At 42.5% G+C, this 18,173-nt stretch overlaps 1 pseudogene; it reads right to left on the reverse strand.

Moving 5' to 3' along the window:
• Window positions 1-1,272: 1,272 nt before the first annotated feature.
• On the reverse strand, window positions 1,273-11,688 carry LOC147986363 (uncharacterized; annotated as a pseudogene).
• Window positions 11,689-18,173: the final 6,485 nt, after the last annotated feature.

Raw genomic sequence — 18,173 nt, forward strand, 5'->3', positions numbered from 1 at the left:
AAACTTTTATATGCCAATAGAATATTATCAGTAATTAGCCTGCCAGGCACAAAAGCACCCTAAACCGGAGAGAGAATATCATCGAGGAAAGTTTTGATTTTGAAAGCTATCATCTTGGAAATTATTTTGTAAAGAACCTTACAAAGACTAATCGGCTTGTATTGGTTAATTATCTCCGGTTCATCCACCTTTGATATAAGAACAATAACAATATCATTCCACCCCTCAGGAATTACCTTTGTATTGATAGCATTAAGGACTTCCGTTGTCAAGGCATCTCGAAGAATTTACCAGCACTTCTTGAAAAATATTGCATGCAATCCATTGGTGCCTGGCGCCTTCAAATCACCTATTGAAAACGAGCCCTTTTCACCTCTTCAATCGAATATGCTTTCATGAGCTCATCATTCATAGCAGGGGTCACATGAGGGACAACTTTCCGAATAAGATGTGGGTCAGGTTCATCAATTTCCGTAGAGAATAATCCCGAAAAGTAATCAGAAATCAAAGGATTTAAATATGTCGTACCTTCCTTCCATATACCCTGATCATCCTTTAATTTTTTAATTCGATTATGCAGCCTACATGCTGTTATGAAATTATGGAAATATGAAGTTCATCAGATTTGAAAAAAAATCATCAATTTGAAAAATTTCACTGGATTTGAAAAGTTCATCGAATTTTAAAAAAAGTTCACTGATTTTTTTCGAAAAGGTCGTCAATTTTGAAAAAATCACAAATTTTGGAGAAAATTCATCGACTTCGAAAAAAGTTCATCAATTTCGAAAAAAATATCAGTTTGAAAAACACTCCATCAAATTCGAAAAATGTTCATTTTAAAAAAAAATCATCTATTGTGAAAAAGTTCATCAAATTTTCAAAAGATTCACGCATTTGTAAAAAAGAAAGTAATACAAAAAAGAAAAAGAAAAAAGCCACACAAAAACCGTTCCAAGAAAAAAGAAAAACCAAAGACAACTGTTGCAAGATAAAATAGAAAGATTAATGTTCGTAAACACATCTGGGGAGGTTGGCGGGATGGTTCATCTACCGTACATTGGACCTGGCGATCACGGTTCGATTAAGAGTACCACACAACTTTTGCGTTTTAGCATAAAAAAAGGTTCAATGGGTCGGCCCAGTGAGGCAGAGGGTGTGCGCCTGTTTGCGATACCTCAAGAAACGGGCGCAGAGGGCGTCGTTTAGGATTTGCCTTGAAATCAGGCCAATACGGTTTGCAGTTTCTGTTCATAACTTGGCGTCTGGCCCATCTCATGTTATCTTGCAAAAAGCGGTAACTGCCATCTTGCAGAAAACAAGATCACATATGCGAGTACTTCCGCCAGACACTTTCACCCCGAAGTCAACCGTGCCTTATGCGAAAAAACCCATCTCGATAGGCCTCCACATAAACAATCAAGTTTCCCTTCGGGTAATCAATAGAAACAACAAGCATCACAAGCTCAACAACACCATATGGCTTGGTAGGCAGTTTTCCATCTTGAAAATCAAGCAATAACTCTCTCCCTTCCTTTACACTGTTGGTACTGCAAACAACCTGCCCCGAACACTAATCGGGCCATGGCCCAGCAAAACTCGGATGCCCACGGTAGCCTTGACTGACATAGGCAACATTTCCAGAGCAAACTCAAGCGTGCAACACTTGCGAGGGGTACGTATATGAATCCCATCTTCCAAATGATACATTTCGTGAACATAGAAACATGTGAAAGCCAACACATGATCTTTAGGTTCATCTTTGCCTTTTACTTTTAGCTGAACTTCAATGGCAACCGGGTCGATTAACAGAACAACTCAAGACGGGCATGTTAGGCGCATGAATGGATCCTGCAATGCAAGCATCACAATAATAATCAATTAATTAATTCTTGGACTATTTATTTGAAGGACACATGATCTAGCAGTACTAACAAGCAACAAGAGAGTGAAGGTACACGAAGGGTTAGGATGTAGGTAGAGCTGCACTCATCCACCTTTCGAGCGAGGGTTAGACTATTAAAACAATAAATGACACATGATCTGGTAGTAATAGCAAGCAACAAGAGAATGAATGTACACAAAGGGTTAGAATGTAGATAGTGTTGGGGAACGTAGCAGAATTTTAAAATTTTCTACGCATCACCAAGATCAATCTATGGAGTCATCTAGCAACGAGGGAGAAAGGAGTGCATCTACATACCCTTGTAGATCGCGCGCGGAAGCGTTCAAGAGAACGGGGTTGATGGACTCGTACTCGTCGTGATCCAAATCACCGATGACCTAGCGCCGAACGGACGGCACCTCCGCGTTCAACACACGTACGGTTGGGAAGACGTCTCCTCCAACTTGATCCAGCAAGGGGGAAGGAGAGGTTGATGAAGATCCAGCAGCACGACGGCGTGGTGGTGGAAGCAACGGTGATCTCAGCAGGGCTTCGCCAAGCGCAGGGAGATGGAGGAGTGTCATGGGAGGGAGAGGCCAGGGGCTTGGGTGCGGCTGCCCTCCCTCCCCCCCACTATATATAGGGTCCCTAAGGGGGCGCCGGCCCTAGGAGATCCAATCTCCTAGGGGGGGGGGGGCGGCCAAGGGGGTGGCTTGCCCCCCAAGGCAAGTGTGGCGCCCCCACCCCTAGGGTTTCCAACCCTAGGCGCAGGGGGAGGCCCAAGGGGGTCGCACTAGCCCACTAGGGGCTGGTTCCCCTCCCACTTCAGCCCATGGGGCCCTCCGGGATAGGTGGCCCCACCCGGTGGACCCCCGGGACCCTTCCGGTGGTCCCGGTATAATACCGATTACCCCCGAAACTTTCCCGATGGCCGAAACTTGACTTCCTATATATAAATCTTCACCTCCGGGCCATTCCAGAACTCCTCGTGACATCCGGGATCTCATCCGGGACTCCGAACAATTTTTGGGTTACCGTATACTAATATCTCAACAACCCTAGCGTCACCGAACCTTAAGTGTGTAGACCCTACGGGTTCGGGAGACACGCAGACATGATCGAGACGACTCTCCGGTCAATAACCAACAGTGGGATCTGGATACCCATGTTGGCTCCCACATGCTCCTCGATGATCTCATCGGATGAACCACGATGTCGAGGATTCAATCAACCCGTATACAATTCCCTTTGTCAATCGGTACGTTACTTGCCCGAGACTCGATCGTCGGTATCCCAATACCTCGTTCAATCTCGTTACCGGCAAGTCACTTTACTCGTGCCGTAATGCATGATCCCATGATCAACCACTTGGTCACATTGAGCTCATTATGATGATGCATTACCGAGTGGGCCCAGAGATACCTCTCCGTCATACGGAGTGACAAATCCCAGTCTCGGTTCGTGCCAACCCAACAGACACTTTCGGAGATACTCGTAGTGTACCTTTATAGTCACCCAGTTACGTTGTGACGCTTGGCACACCCAAAGCACTCCTACGGTATCCGGGAGTTGCACAATCTCATGGTCTAAGGAAATGATACTTGACATTCGGAAAAGCTACAGCAAACGAACTACACGATCTTTGAGCTATGCTTAGGATTGGGTCTTGTCCATCACATCATTCTCCTAATGATGTGATCCCGTTATCAATGACATCCAATGTCCATAGTCAGGAAACCATGACTATCTTTTGATCAACGAGCTAGTCAACTAGAGGCTCACTAGGGACGTGTTCTGGTCTATGTATTCACACATGTATTACGATTTCCGGATAACACAATTATAGCATGAATAATAGACAATTATCATGAACAAAGAAATATAATAATAACCATTTTATTATTGCCTCTAGGGCATATTTCCAACAGTCTCCCACTTGCACTAGAGTCAATAGTCTAGTTACATTGTGATGAATCGAACACCTATGCAGTTCTGGTGTTGATCATGTTTTGCTCTAGGGAGAGGTTTAGTCAACGGATCTGCCACATTCAGGTCCGTATGTACTTTACAAATCTCTATGTCTCCATTTTGAACACTTTCACGAATGGAGTAGAAGCGACGCTTGATATGCCTGGTCTTCCTGTGAAACCTGGGCTCCTTGGCAAGGGCAATAGCTCTAGTGTTGTCACAGAAGAGAGTCATCGGGCCCGACGCATTGGGTATGACTCCTAGGTCGGTAATGAACTCCTTCACCCAGACTGCTTCTTGTGCTGCCTCTGAGGCTGCCATGTACTCCGCTTCACATGTAGATCCTGCCACAACGCTTTGCTTGCAACTGGACCAGCTTACTGCCCCACCATTCAAAATATACATGTATCCGGTTTGTGACTTAGAGTCATCCAGATCTGTCTCGAAGCTAGCATCGACGTAACCCTTTACGACGAGCTCTTTGTCACCTCCATAAACGAGAAACATATCCTTAGTCCTTTTCAGGTACTTCAGGATATTCTTGACCGCTGTCCAGTGTTCCATGCCGGGATTACTTTGGTACCTTCCTACCAAACTTATGGCAAGGTTTACATCAGGTCTGGTACACAGCATAGCATACATGATAGACCCTATGGCCGAGGCATAGGGGACGACACTCATCTTTTCTCTATCTTCTGCCGTGGTCGGGCATTGAGCCGTGCTCAATCTCGTACCTTGAAATACAGGCAAGAACCCCTTCTTTGACTGATCCATTTTGAACTTCTTCAATATCTTGTCAAGGTACGTACTCTGTGAAAGACCAATGAGGCGTCTCGATCTATCTCTATAGATCTTGATGCCTAATATATAAGCAGCTTCTCCAAGATCCTTCATTGAAAAACACTTGTTCAAGTAGGCCTTTATGCTTTCCAAGAATTCTATATCATTTCCCATCAACAGTATGTCATCCACATACAATATGAGAAATGCTACAGAGCTCCTAGTCACTTTCTTGTAAATGCAGGCTTCTCCATAAGTCTGCGTAAACCCAAACGCTTTGATCATCTCATCAAAACGAATGTTCCAACTCCGAGATGCTTGCACCAGCCCATAAATCGAGCGTTGGAGCTTGCACACCTTGTCAGCATTCTTAGGATCGACAAAACCTTCCGGCTGCATCATATACAATTCTTCCTTAAGGAAACCATTAAGGAATGCCGTTTTGACGTCCATTTGCCATATCTCATAATCATAGAATGCGGCAATTGCTAACATGATTCGAACGGACTTCAGCTTCGCTACGGGTGAGAAAGTCTCATCGTAGTCAACCCCTTGAACTTGTCGATAACCCTTAGCGACAAGCCAAGCTTTATAGATGGTTACGTTACCATCCGCGTCTGTCTTCTTCTTAAAGATCCATTTATTTTCTATGGCTCGCTGATCATCGGGCAAGTCAGTCAAAGTCCATACTTCGTTTTCGTACATGGATCCTATCTCGGATTTCATGGCTTCTAGCCATTTGTCGGAATCCGGGCCCGCCATCGCTTCTTCATAGTTCGAAGGTTCACCATTATCTAACAACATGATTTCCAAGACAGGGTTGCCGTACCACTCTGGTGCGGAACGTGTCCTCGTGGACCTACGAAGTTCAGTAGCAACTTGATCTGAAGTTTCATGATCATCATCATTAACTTCCTCTCTAGTCGGTGCAGGCACCTCAGGAACATTTTCTTGAGCTGCGCCACTTACCGGTTTAAGAGCTAATACTTCATCGAGTTCTACTTTCCTCCCACTAATTTCTTTCGAGAGAAACTCTTTCTCTAGAAAGGATCCATTCTTGGCAACAAAGATCTTGCCTTCGGATCTGAGGTAGAAGGTATACCCAATAGTTTCTTTAGGGTATCCTATGAAGACGCATTTTCCGACTTAGGTTCGAGCTTTTCAGGTTGAAGTTTCTTGACATAAGCATCGCATCCCCAAACTTTCAGAAACGACAGCTTAGGTTTCTTCCCAAACCATAATTCATACGGTGTCGTCTCAACGGATTTCGACGGAGTCCTATTTGAAGTGAATGCGACAGTCTCTAAATCATAGCCCCAAAATGATAGCGGTAAATCGGTAAGAGACATCATAGATCGCACCATATCCAATAGAGTGTGATTACGATGTTCGGACACACCATTACGCTGAGGTGTTCCAGGCGGCGTGAGTTGTGAAACTATTCCACATTTTCTTAAGTGTGTGCCAAATTCGTGACTCAAGTATTCTCCCCCACGATCTGATCGCAAGAACTTGATTTTCCTGTCACGTTGATTCTCAACCTCACTCTGAAATTCCTTGAACTTTTCAAAGGTCTCAGACTTGTGTTTCATTAAGTAGATATACCCATATCTACTCAAGTCGTCAGTGAGGGTGAGAACATAACGATAGCCACCGCGAGCCTCAACACTCATTGGACCGCACACATCAGTATGTATGATTTCCAATAAGTTGGTTGCTCGCTCCATTGTTCCTGAGAACGGAGTCTTGGTCATTTTACCCATGAGGCATGGTTCGCACGTGTCAAATGATTCGTAATCAAGAGACTCCGAAAGTCCATCGGCATGGAGCTTCTTCATGCGTTTGACACCTATGTGACCAAGGCGGCAGTGCCACAAGTATGTGGGACTATCATTATCAACCTTACATCTTTTGGTATTCACACTATGAATATGTGTAACATTACGCTCGAGATTCATTAAGAATAAACCGTTCACCAGCGGAGCATGACCATAAAACATATCTCTCATATAAATAGAACAACCATTATTCTCGGATTTAAATGAGTAGCCATCTCGAATTAAACGAGATCCTGATACAATGTTCATGCTCAAAGCTGGCACTAAATAACAATTATTGAGGTTTAAAACTAATCCCATAGGTAAATGTAGAGGCAGCGTGCCGACGGTGATCACATCGACCTTGGAACCATTCCCGATGCGCATCGTCACCTCGCCCTTCGCCAGTCTCCGCTTATTCCGCAGCTCCTGCTTTGAGTTACAAATGTGAGCAACCACACCGGTATCAAATACCCAGGAGCTACTACGAGTACTGGTAAGGTACACATCAATTACATGTATATCACATATACCTTTAGTGTTGCCGGCCTTCTTGTCCGCTAAGTATTTGGGGCAGTTCCGCTTCCAGTGACCACTTCCCTTGCAATAAAAACACTCAGTCTCGGGCTTGGGTCCATTCTTGGGCTTCTTCCCGGCAGCTTGCTTACCGGGCGCGGCAACTCCCTTGCCGTCCTTCTTGAAGTTCTTTTTACCCTTGCCTTTCTTGAACTTAGTGGTTTTATTCACCATCAACACTTGATGTTCCTTTTTGATTTCCACCTCTGCTGATTTCAGCATTGAATATACCTCAGGAATGGTCTTTTCCATCCCCTGCATATTGAAGTTCATCACAAAGCTCTTGTAGCTCGGTGGAAGCGACTGAAGGATTCTGTCAATGACCGCGTCATCCGGGAGATTAACTCCCAACTGAGTCAAGCGGTTATGCAACCCAGACATTTTGAGTATGTGCTCACTGACAGAACTATTTTCCTCCATCTTACAACTGAAGAACTTGTCGGAGACTTCATATCTCTCGACCCGGGCATGATCTTGAAAAACCATTTTCAGCTCTTCGAACATCTCATATGCTCCGTGTCTCTTAAAACGCTTTTGGAGCCCCGGTTCTAAGCTGTAAAGCATGCCGCACTGAACGAGGGAGTAATCATCAGCACGTGACTGCCAAGCGTTCATAACGTCTTGGTTCTCTGGGATAGGTGTGTCATCTAGCGGTGCTTCTAGTACATAATCTTTCTTGGCAGCTATGAGGATGATCCTCAGGTTCCGGACCCAGTCCGTATAGTTGCTGCCATCATCTTTCAGCTTGGTTTTCTCTAGGAACGCGTTGAAGTTGAGGACAACGTGGGCCATTTGATCTACAAGACATAGTGTAAAGATTTTAGACTAAGTTCATGATAATTAAGTTCATCTAATCAAATTATTCAATGAACTCCCACTCAGATAGACATCCCTCTAGTCATCTAAGTGAAACATGATCCGAGTCAACTAGGCCGCGTCCGATCATCACGTGAGACGGACTAGTCAACATCGGTGAACATCTTCATGTTGATCGTATCTTCTATACGACTCATGCTCGACCTTTCGGTCTTCCGCGTTCCGAGGCCATGTCTGTACATGCTAGGCTCGTCAAGTCAACCTAAGTGTATTGCGTGTGTAAATCTGGCTTACACCCGTTGTATTTGAACGTTAGAATCTATCACACCCGATCATCACGTGGTGCTTCGAAACAACGAACCTTCGCAACGGTGCACAGTTAGGGGGAACACTTTCTTGAAATTATTACGAGAGATCATCTTATTTAAGCTACTGTCGTTCTAAGCAAATAAGATGTAAAACATGATAAACATCACATGCAATCAAATAGTGACATGATATGGCCAATATCATTTGCTCCTTTTGATCTCCATCTTCGGGGCTTCATGATCATCGTTTTCACCGGCATGACACCATGATCTCCATCATCATGATCTCCATCATCGTGTCTTCTTGAAGTTGTCTCGTCATCTATTACTTCTACTACTATGGCTAACACTTTAGCAATAAAGTAAAGTAATTACATGACGTTTATGTTGACACGCATGTCATAAATAAATAAAGACAACTCCTATGGCTCCTGCCGGTTGTCATACTCATCGACATGCAAGTCGTGATTCCTATTACAAGAACATGATCAATCTCATACATCACATATATCATTAATCACATCCTTTTGGCCATATCACATCACACGGCACATGCTGCAAAAACAAGTTAGACGTCCTCTAATTGTTGTTGCAAGTTTTTACGTGGCTGCTATAGGTTTCTAGCAAGAACGTTTCTTACCTACGCCAAAACCACAACGTGATGTGCCAATTTCTATTTACCCTTCATAAGGACCCTTTTCATCGAATCCGATCCGACTAAAGTGGGAGAGACAGACACCCGCCAGCCACCTTATGCAACTAGTGCATGTCAATCGGTGGAACCAGTCTCACGTAAGCGTACGTGTAAGGTCGGTCCGGGCCGCTTCATCCCACGATGCCGCCGAATCAAGATAAGACTAGTAACGGCAAGCAAATTGACAATATCCATGCCCACAACTGCTTTGTGTTCTACTCGTGCATAGAAACTACGCATAGACCTAGCTCATGATGCCACTGTTGGGGAACGTAGTAGAATTTTAAAATTTTCTACGCATCACCAAGATCAATCTATGGAGTCATCTAGCAACGAGGGATAAAGGAGTGCATCTACATACCCTTGTAGATCGCGCGCGGAAGCGTTCAAGAGAACGGGGTTGATGGAGTCGTACTCGTCGTGATCCAAATCACCGATGACCTAGCGTCGAACGGACGGCACCTCCGCGTTCAACACACGTACGGTTGGGAAGACGTCTCCTCCAACTTGATCCAGCAAGGGGGAAGGAGAGGTTGATGAAGATCCAGCAGCACGACGGCGTGGTGGTGGAAGCAACGGTGATCTCGGCAGGGCTTCGGCAAGCGCAGGGAGACGGAGGAGTGTCACGGGAGGGAGAGGGAGAGGCCAGGGGCTTGGGTGCGGCTGCCCTCCCTCCCCCCCACTATATATAGGGTCCCTAGGGGGGGCGCCGGCCCTAGGAGATCCAATATCCTAGGGGGGCGGCGGCAAAGGGGGTGGCTTGCCACCCAAGGCAAGTGTGGCGCCCCCCACCCCTAGGGTTTCCAACCCTAGGCGCAGGGGGAGGCCCAAGGGGGGGCGCACCAGCCCACTAGGGGCTGGTTCCCCTCCCACTTCATCCCATGGGGCCCTCCGGGATAGGTGGCCCCAGTCGGTGGACCCCCGGGACCCTTCCGGTGGTCCCGGTACAATACCGATTACCCCCGAAACTTTCCCGATGGCCGAAACTTGACTTCCTATATATAAATCTTCACCTCCGGACCATTCCGGAACTCCTCGTGACGTCCGGGATCTCATACGGGACTCCGAACAACTTTCAGGTTACCGTATACTAATATCTCAACAACCCTAGCGTCACCGAACCTTAAGTGTGTAGACCCTACGGGTTCGGGAGACACGCAGACATGACCGAGACGACTATCCGGTCAATAACCAACAGCGGGATCTGGATACCCATGTTGGCTCCCACATGCTCCTTGATGATCTCATCGGATGAACCACGATGTCGAGGATTCAATCAATCCGTATACAATTCCCTTTGTCAATCGGTACGTTACTTGCCTGAGACTCGATCGTCGGTATCCCAATACCTCGTTCAATCTCGTTACCGGCAAGTCACTTTACTCGTGCCGTAATGCATGATCCCGTGATCAACCACTTGGTCACATTGAGCTCATTATGATGATGCATTATCGAGTGGGCCCAGAGATACCTCTCCGTCATACGGAGTGACAAATCCCAGTCTCGATTTGTGCCAACCCAACAGACACTTTCGGAGATACCTGTAGTGTACCTTTATGGTCACCCAGTTATGTTGTGATGTTTGGCACACCCAAAGCACTCCTACGGTATCCGGGAGTTGCACAATCTCATGGTCTAAGGAAATGATACTTGACATTCGGAAAAGCTACAGCAAACGAACTACACGATCTTTGAGCTATGCTTAGGATTGGGTCTTGTCCATCACATCATTCTCCTAATGATGTGATCCTGTTATCAATGACATCCAATGTCCATAGTCAGGAAGCCATGACTATCTTTTGATCAACGAGCTAGTCAACTAGAGGCTCACTAGGGACGTGTTGTGGTCTATGTATTCACACATGTATTACGATTTCCGGATAACACAATTATAGCATGAATAATAGACAATTATCATGAACAAAGAAATATAATAATAACCATTTTATTATTGCCTCTAGGGCATATTTCCAACAGATAGTTGCACTCATCACCTTTTGAGTGAGGGTTTGGGATCTATCCCTAGCGCACCTGAAGATATAGTTGTGTTTACGATCAACCGAGTTCCTAGCAGCAACAAAGCCATAAACCTGCAGTGGCCAGCTGTGACCACACATTAGACTAGTAACTTTGATGGAGAAGATCTGGATGGAACTCTCCGAAATAGCATCTTCTAGGATGGTTCCGGTTGAAGAGTACATGGGACCAAGAGAAGCTGCATGGAAGAAGCACAATTAAGAACATTATTTTTTTAAAGTCAATTAAATTAAGTGATATTCCAGAGAGTGCCTTTATAAAGTCAACTAAAATCACTTAATTTAATTGACTTCAAAAAATTAGTGTAGGGGTCTCAACTCTAATGATTGGTTCTAAAAAATCAATTAAATTAAGTGATACTTTTCCGGCGAGGTATCTACTCAAATGGTTGGTTCTAAAAAATTCTAACACTTGTCAGATAAATCTACTACTGCAAGTAAAACACACAATACTATCTTGGTCTTTTCTTATGTTCTCGTATCGATCTCACGAAATCATGAAGCCAAGCCGAGCAAGGGGGTTGTCTATCGGAGCTAAGCTTTGTTCTTGGATTCATACATTGGTAGATAAAGGGTGTAGATAAAATCAAGTGTAGAGTTTCTTACTTTCCGCGTCGAAGGAACTGAATCTGATGCCGAAGCACCTCTCCCAGAATTTGCACTAGATCTCAATCTCCCGCTCGTCCGAAGTTGTCTTTCTCTTGTCCTTGATGTCGTAGGCTTTATGAAGTTGATGCTCCTTCCTCTCCATAATCGCAATGTACTCTGTGTAGTCCTACACCCCCGCAAGCTCGCTCTCACCAAGCTCCATGTCATGCTCCCCTATGGGAGCAGCAACCTTCTCCAGTTTTCCTTAGACTCGTGTCGAGGAGTGATACGTCTCCAACGTATCTATAATTTTTTATTGTTCCATGCTATATTATATTCTGTTTTGGATATTATTGGGATTTATTATACACTTTTATGTTATTTTTGGGACTAACCTATTAACCGGAGGCCCAGCCCAGAATTGCCGTTTTTTGCCTATTTCAGAGTTTCACAGAAAAAGAATATCAAATGGAGTCCAAACGGAATGAAACCTTCGGGAACGTGATTTTCGAAACGAACATGATCCAGAGGACTTGGACCCTACGTCAAGCAATCAACCAGGAAGGCACGAGGTAGGGGGCGCGCCTGCTACCTCTTGAGCTTGCGTTGGATTTCCCCGAAGAGGAAGGGATGAGGCAGTAGAGTAGCATAAGTATTTCCCTCAGTTTTTGAGAACCAAGGTATCAATCCAGTAGGAGGCCACGCTCAAGTCCCTCGTACCTGCACAAAACGATAGCTACTCGCAACCAACGCGATTAGGGGTTGTCAATCCCTTCACGATCACTTACGAGAGTGAGATCTGATAGATATAATATTTTTGGTATAAAGATGCAAAGTGAAAAGTAAAGGCAAAGTAAAAAGCAAAACAAGATTAAAGTGATGGAGATTGATATGATGAGAATAGACCCCGGGGCCATAGGTTTCACTAGTGGCTTCTCTCAAGAGCATAAGTATTCTACGGTGGGTGAACAAATTACTATTGAGCAATTGACATAATTGAGCATAGTTATGAGAATATCTAGGCATGATCATGTATATAGGCATCATGTCCGTGACAAGTAGACCGAAATGATTCTGCATCTACTACTATTACTCCACTCATCGACCGCTATCCAGCATGCATCTAGAGTATTAAGTTAAAAACAGAGTAACGCTTTAAGCAAGATGACATGATGTAGAGAGATAAATTCATGCAATATGAAATAAACCCCATCTTGTTTTCCTCGATGGCAACGATACAATACGTGCCTTGCTGCCCCTTCTGTCACTGGGAAAGGACACCGCAAGATCGAACCCAAAGCTAAGCACTTCTCCCATGGCAAGAACTACCAATCTAGTTGGCCAAACCAAATGGATAATTCGAAGAGACTTGCAAAGATAACCAATCATACATAAAAGAATTCAGAGAAGGTTCAAATATTATTCATACATAGACTTGATCATAAACCCACAATTCATCGATCTCAACAAACACACCGCAAAAATAAGAAGATTACATCGAATAGATCTCTACGAGAGAGGGGGATAACTTTGTATTGAGATCCAAAAAGAGAGAAGAAGCCATCTAGCTACTAACTATGGACCCGAAGGTCTGAGGTAAACTACTCACACTTCATCGGAGAGGCTATGATGATGTAGAAACCCTCCGTGATGACGGCCCTCTCCGGCGGAGCTCCGGAACAGGCCCCAAGATGGGATCTCGTGGATACAGAAAGTTGCAGCGGTGGAATTAGGTTTTTGGCTCCTGTTCTGATCGTTTGGGGGTACGTAGGTATATATAGGAGGAAGGAGTACGTCGGTGGAGCACTGAGGGGCCCACGAGGTAGGGGGCGCCCCCCACCCTCGTGACCGCCTCTCTGATGCCTTGGCGTAGGGTCCAAGTCTCCTGGATCACGTTCGGTGAGAAAATCACGTTCCCGAAGGTTTCATTCCATTTGGACTCCGTTTGATATTCTGTTTCTCCGAAATACTGAAATAGGCAAAAAACAACAATTCTGGGTTGGGCCTCCGGTTAATAGGTTAGTCCCAAAAATAATATAAAAATGGAAAATAAAGCCCAATATAGTCCAAAACAGTAGATAATATAGCATGGAGCAATCAAAAATTATAGATACGTTGGAGACGTATCGGGCATCCCCAAGCTTAATTCCTGCTCGTCCTCGAGTAGGTAAATGATAAAAAGAGAATTTTTGATGCGGAGTGCTACTTGGCATAATTTCAATGCAAATCTTCTTAATTGTGGTATGAATATTCAGATTAGGAAGATTCAAGACAAAAGTTCATATTGACATAAAGAATAATAATACTTCAAGCAAACCAACAAAGCAATTATGTTTTCTTAAAGTAACATGGCCAAAGAAAGTTCATCCCTACAAAATCATATAATTTAGTCATACTTCGTTTTCGCCACACAAGAATGCTCTCATCATGCACAACCCCGATGACAAGCCAAGCAATTGTTTCATAACTTAATAATTTCAAACTCATAAACTTTCACGCAATACATGAGCGTGAGCCATGGATATAGCACTATGGGTGGAATATAATATAATGGTGGGGGTTATGTGGAGAAGACAAAAAAGGAGAAAGTCTCACATCAACGAGGCTAATCAATGGGCTATGGAGATGCCCATCAATTGATGTTAATGCAAGGAGTAGGGATTGCCATGCAATGGATGCACTAGAGCTATAAATGTATGAAAGCTCAACAAAAGAAACTAAGTGGGTGTGCATCCAACTTGCTTGCTCACGAAGACCTAGGGCACTTGAGGAGGCCCATTGTTGGAATATACAAGCCAAGTTCTATAATGAAAATTCCCACTAGTATATGAAAGTGATAACTCAAGAGACTCTCTATATGAAGAACATGGTGCTACTTTGAAGCACAAGTGTGGAAAAAGGAATAGTAGCATTGCCCCTTTTTATTTATATTTTTTGGGGGCCTTCTTTTTTTCTTTGGCCCTTTTTTTGGGACAATGCTCTATTAAATGATGATCATCACACTTTTATTTATTTACAACTCAATGATTACAACTCGATACTGGAACAAAGTATGACTCTATATGGATGCCTCCGGCGGTGTACCGGGATATGCAATGAATCAAGAGTGACAAGTATGAAAAAATTATGAACGGTGGCTTTGCCACAAATACTATGTCAACTACATGATCATGCTAAGCAATATGACAATGATGGATGTGTCATGATAAACTGGATGGTGGAAAGTTGCATGGCAATATATCTCGGAATGGCTATGGAAATGCCATAATAGGTAGGTATGGTGGCTGTTTTGAGGAAGATATAAGGAGGTTTATGTGTGAAAGAGCGTATCATATCACGGGGTTTGGATGCACCGGCGAAGTTTGCACCAACTCTCGATGTGAGAAAGGGCAATGCACGGTACCGTAGAGGCTAGCAATGATGGAAGGGTGAGAGTGCGTATAATCCATGGACTCAACATTAGTCATAAAGAATTCATATACTTATTGCAAAAATCTACAAGCCATCAAAAACCAAAGTATTACGCACATGCTCCTAGGGGGATAGATTGGTAGGAAAAGACCATCGCTCGTCCCCGACCGCCACTCATAAGGAGGACAATCAAATAACACCTCATGTTTCAAATTTGTTGCATAACGTTTACCATACGTGCATGCTACGGGACTTGCAAACTTTAACTCAAGCACTTCTCAAATTCACAATTACTCTACTAGCATGACTTTGATATTACTACCTCCATATCTCAAAACAATTATTGAGCATCCAACTTTTCTTAGTATTCAACACACTCAAAAGAAAGTTTCACAAATCTTGAATACCAAGCATGTTATTATTAAGCAAATTACCATGTTATTAAGACTCTCAAAATAATTTAAGTGAAGCATGAGAGATCAATAGTTTATTTAAAACAAATCCACCACCGTGCTAAAAAAAATCTAAGTGAAGCACATAGAGCAAAATTACTTAGCTCAAGAAGATATAAGTGAAGCACATGGAGCAAAACTACATAGCTCAAAAGATATAAGTGAAGCACATAGAGTATTCTATAAAATTTTAATTCATGTATGGCTCTCTCAAAAGGTGTGTACAGCAAGGCTGATTGTGGCATATTAAAACACAAAGACACAAATAATACAAGATGCTCCAAGCAAAACACATATCATGTTGGTGAATAAAAATATAGCTCCAAGTAAATTACCGATGGAAGTGGACGAAAGAGGGGATGCCTTCCGGGGCATCCCCAAGCTTTGACTTTTTGGTGTCCTTGGATTATCTTGGGGGTGCCATGGGCATCCCCAAGCTTAGGCTCTTGCCACTCCTTGTTCCATAATCCATCAAAAGAATTCACCCAAACTTGAAAACTTCACAACACAAAACTCAAAGTAGAAAACTCGTGAGCTCCGTTAGCGAAAGAAAACAAAAGACCACTTCAAGGTACTGTAATGAACTCATTATTTATTTATATTGGTGTTAAAACTAATTTATTCCAACTTCTCTATGGATTATAAACTATTTTACTAGCCATAGATTCATCAAAATAAGCAAACAACACACGAAAAACAGAATCTGTCAAAAACAGAACAGTCTGTAGTAATCTGTAGCTAGCGCAATATATGGAACCCCCAAAAGTCTAAAATAAATTTCTGGACGTGAGTAATTTATATATTAATTATATTCAAAAATAATTAACTAAATATCACTCTCCAAATAAAAACGACAGCAGTTCTCGTGAGCGCTAAAGTTTCTGTTTTTTATAGCAAGTTCAACAAGACTTTCCCCAAGTCTTCCCAACGGTTCTACTTGGCACAAACACTAATTAAACACAAAAAACACAACCAAAACATAGGCTAAATAAATTATTTATTACTAAACAGGATCAAAAATCAAGGAATAAAAATAAAATTGGGTTGCCTCCCAACAAGCGCTATCGTTTAACGCCCCTAGCTAGGCATAAAAGCAAGGATAGATCTAGGTATTGCCATCTTTGATAGGCAATCCATAAGTGGCTCTCATGATAGTTTCATATGGAAATTTTATTTTCTTTCTAAGAAAGTGTTCCATGCCCTTTTTAATGGAAATTGAAATCTAATATTCCCTTACTTCATATCAATAATCGCACCAACCGTTCTAAGGAAAGGTCTACCAAGAATAATAGGGCAAGAAGGATTGCAATCTATATCAAGAACAATGAAATCTACGGGCACATAATTCCTATTTGCAACAATAAGAACATCATTAATCCTTCCCACAGGTTTCTTAATTGTAGAATCCGCAAGATGCAAGTTTAGAGAGCAATCATCAAAATTACGGAAATCTAGCAAATCACATAAAGTCTTGGGAATAGTGGAGACACTAGCACCCAAATCACACAAAGCATAAAACTCATGATCTTTAATTTTAATTTTAATAGTTTTTTCCCACTCATCATAGAGTTTTCTAGGGATAGAAACTTTCAACTCAAGTTTTTCTTCATAAGATTGCATCAAGGCATCAACAATATGTTCGGTAAAGGCTTTCTTTTGACTATAAGCATGTGGAGAATTTAGCACGGATTGCAACAAGGAAATACAATCAATTAAAGAGAAACTTTCATAATTAAATTCCTTGAAATCCAATATAGTGGGTTTAGCAACATCTAGATTTTTATTTCTTTCAATCCCACTTTCATCAATTTCATCATAAAGATCTAAATACTCCGGATTTTTAGAACGCCTTCTAGGTAAAGGAAGATCATATTAAGTTTCATCAAGATTCATATTGCAAAACAAAGATTTAATAGGAGACACATCAATAACTTTTAGATCTTCATCTTGATTTTCATAGGAATTGGAAGAACACGCTTTAATAAAGGCATCTTTGGAAGCACGCATCCTAGCGGTTCTTTCCTTGCACTCATCAATGGAAATTCTCATGGCTTTGAGAGACTCATTGATATCATGCTTAGGAGGAATAGATCTAAGCTTTAAAGAATCAATCTCAAGAGAAATTCTATCAACGTTCCTAGCCAAATCATCAACTTTAAGCAATTTCTCTTCAAGCAAAGCATTAAAATTCTTTTGTGAATTCATAAACTCTTTAACACTATTCTCAAATTCAGAGGGCATCTTATTATAATTTCCATAAGATTTGTTGTAGGAATTCCCATAATTATTAGAAGGATTACTAGGATATGGCCTAGGATTAAAGTTCCCTCTATAAGCGTTGTTACCAAAATTATTCCTACCAACAAAATTCACATCCATAGATTCATTGTTATTCTCAATCAAAGTAGACAAAGGCATATCATTAGGATCAGAAGAAACACTCTTAGTGGCAAATAATTTCATAAGTTCATCCACCTTTCCACTCAAAACATTGATTTCTTCTATCGCATGCACTTTTTTATTAGAAGATCTTTCAGTATGCCATTTAGAATAATTAACCATAATATTATCTAGGAGTTTAGTAGCATCTCCTAAAGTGATTTCCATAAAAGTGCCTCCCGCGGCCGAATCTAAAAGATTTCTAGAAGCGAAATTCAATCCGGCATAAAATTTTTGTATAATCATCCACAAATTCAAACCATGAGTAGGGCAATTACATATCATTAATTTCATTCTCTCCCAAGCTTGTGCAACATGTTCATGATCAAGTTGCTTAAAGGTCATAATATCGTTTCTAAGAGAGATGATCTTAGCGGGAGGGAAATACTTAGAGATAAAAAGCATC

The sequence above is a fragment of the Triticum urartu genome, chromosome 2A (assembly GCF_056163025.1).
Source record: "Triticum urartu cultivar PI428250 chromosome 2A, HENAU_Tu73, whole genome shotgun sequence".
In the NCBI taxonomy this organism is placed as follows: domain Eukaryota; kingdom Viridiplantae; phylum Streptophyta; class Magnoliopsida; order Poales; family Poaceae; genus Triticum; species Triticum urartu.